Source organism: Zalophus californianus, chromosome 14 (genome assembly GCF_009762305.2).
Source record: "Zalophus californianus isolate mZalCal1 chromosome 14, mZalCal1.pri.v2, whole genome shotgun sequence".
Lineage (NCBI taxonomy): Eukaryota > Metazoa > Chordata > Mammalia > Carnivora > Otariidae > Zalophus > Zalophus californianus.
This window is the reverse complement of record NC_045608.1, coordinates 65,035,755-65,038,757: the sequence shown is the minus strand read 5'-3', so window position 1 is coordinate 65,038,757 and position 3,003 is coordinate 65,035,755.

Sequence of the window (3,003 nt, the reverse complement as noted above, 5' to 3'; positions counted from 1 at the left end):
TTCTTCTGAGGAAAGAAGTTTCTATAGAAGCATCTCAGTCCTGATTTACCTTTTCTGAGCTGTCCCTGAAACTGTAAGTTTTTTGAATTTTAACCATTCTAATCCGTATGTAGAAGTATTTCATATTTGTTTTAATTCACAATTATCTAATGGACAAATGATTTTGAGAATCTTTTCATATATTTATTTGCCATCTTTGGTGAGGTGTCTGTTCAGATCTTTTGTCCTGTTTTTGGTTGGGCTGTTTGTTTCCCTATTGTTGATTTTTAAGGGTTCTTTGTATGTTTTGGATATAAGTCCTTTATCAAAGATATGTATCTTGTAAGAGTTTTCTCCTAGACTGTGGCTGTTTTTTCATTCTTTTGTCTCTTGTAGAGCTGGAGTTTTTTATTTTAATCAAGTCCATCTTATCAATTTCTCCTTTCATGGGTTGTGACTCAGTTTCTTTCGTGTTCTTCTTGTCTCCATGATCTTTTTTAAAATTCCCCAGTGGATACTCTGCATCTAGTCAGATAATGATAAGAGATAAAGAATAAGGATGATTCTGTAGGACACTTTAGATCCTGGCTTGGACATAGCTTCCATCACTTCTTTGTACATTCTACTGGATAGAACTTGTCACATAGCTCCATTTAGATTCAAAAATGTTGAGAAATGCAGTATTCCTGGTGCCTGGAAGGAAAGCGAAATGTTTTGGTGATCGTTCAGAATGATTTCTGCTATAGGGTTTATGACTCATAAAAGGTTAGGAAACATTGCCTTGGACATTCATTTGTGGAAGGTTATGTTTTACAGGGTACCATGATTTAGGTTGCCAGGCCTGCTTGGTCATAGGGAGACTGTTAGAATGGAGTCAGTGTGGTAGTATATTTCTCCAAAGTAATCTTGAAAGATTCTGGTGTCTCTAGGTGTCTGTAGAGATCTTTGGGGATTACCTTACGATGTTCCCTGTCTTAATATATTTATAGTACTATAACAAAAATACCATAGGTTAGATGCCTTAAACAACAAAGATTTCTCACAGTTCTGGAGGCTGGAAAGTGCAGAATCAGGGCACTGGCAGCTTCGGTGTCTGGTGAGAGCCTGCTTCCTACTCGCGCATGGCCATCTTCCCACTGTGTCCTCACATAGAGAGGCAAGGAAACTCTCTGGGGTCTCCTATAAGGGCACTGATTCCTTTCATGAGGACTGCACTCTCATCATCTAATGGCTTTCCAAAGTCCCCACCTCCTAATATCATCACAGTGGGAGTTGGGTTTCAATATATGAATTTGTGTGGAGGACACATTCAGTCTGTAACCTTTCATCACTAAACCACCAGGGGAGGAAAAAGAACAGCAAATGGGGAAGAAAATTCTCTGAAAGATCCTCAGATACCTGCCAATCCCTAGAAGTGATTAACTACACCGAGGAGCAGGGAGAAGACATTTTTCACAGTTTGTCTCCTCATTTTTGGAGGGGAGGCCATGCATTTGGAATTGTCTCAGACTTAAGTGAGAGGTGAACAAGGCTTATGACAGCATTGTCTAAAGGAAGTGAGGTGTAACTTGGTTACCTGGCACTTGGTATTTGTCAATGTTTGTCCCATGAAAATTTGTGAAAAGTATTGACTAAGGTTTGGTCTATTGCTATAAAGGAAGGGTGTCAAGATCTTCACTGGATTTGCGGTTTGGTTTTCCATCAGCTCTTAGGAATATTTACTTTGAATGTTGGTATCATATTGCACCCATTTTTCTATACAATGATTGTAATAAATCTGAACTAGGTTTTATAAAGGAGTAGAGAGTAGAGATTTAGGCAACTGAACTAATTTTATCAAATTCAAATTCATACTGAGAACAGTAAAATGGCAACATTACTTTATAAATAGGCATATCTTTTCTATTTTATCTTCATGGATACTGGTGAAGATTTTGACATAGGAACTTTTTGAACATCTGCTAATCTCAGGATTTTTATAAACCATTGATTTCAAAACCTTGATTACATGCCTTACCTATAAAAATTATGATCACAGACGCCCAAATGTATGCACATTTACTAAGAAACTCTGTACATGTGCAACTGTAGTAATATATTACAGACATTAAATACCCGCTAAAGATAAAAGTCCTAGAAGAGATTGCATTAATACATAAGTTCAGATTCCAATAGTTTCTTTCTACATTCCAATGGGTGGTCTTGCCCACATTCTGGGTCACACTCGAAGGATTTAACATAAGACACTTCATGTAGTGTGCTTCAAATCAGAATCAGTTGTCACTGTAAAACTTTATTTCACAAGAATTTCATCTACATTTTTAGGATGCCGGATGCCACACAGTCATGCTATTGTAATGGCAAGTTGCCAAATAGGTTGCTTTCAGATTCTGGAAGAAAAAAAATCCAGCTTTCTGGAAAGGCTTTGTCTTTGACTCAGCTGTTGTCAATTCATCACATTGCTAAGTCTCTATGATGCAGAGAGAGATTAAGACCAATAATTTCCACTCCACCAAGGATGATTTAGAAAATCATGAAAAGAGATTTCACCCTAGTCACCTGAAACAGTCAAAGAATCTGAAACAAAATGATGCAAGTGGCTGGAGAGAATCCAGAAAAAGCAAATCAGAAACCCAAGTAGACTAAAGAAAATTATAGGAGTAAGAGTAATAAGGAAGAACTGACACTTACTGAATATTTACTATGTGCCAGGAATTGTCCTTGCTAAGCACTTCATACACATTATCTGTTTTCATCCTTTAAAAACCTATGGACTATATTTTAATTATTTTCTTTTTATACCATGAGTAAACTGGCTCCCGAGATGAAAGATTAAAGGGAAAGCATTTTGTTTCTGGAAAATAAAGAGTGTTTAAGTGATTGTCAGCTGTTACATGTATCCTCTGTCAGAAAGTTTCCCTTAAGTATGTATGGAAATGGAATTGTTTACTTTTTAGACCTTTTCCAGCACCATATTTCTATAAATGTTTTTGAACTTGTGCTTAGCATTATTCTAGATGTTTA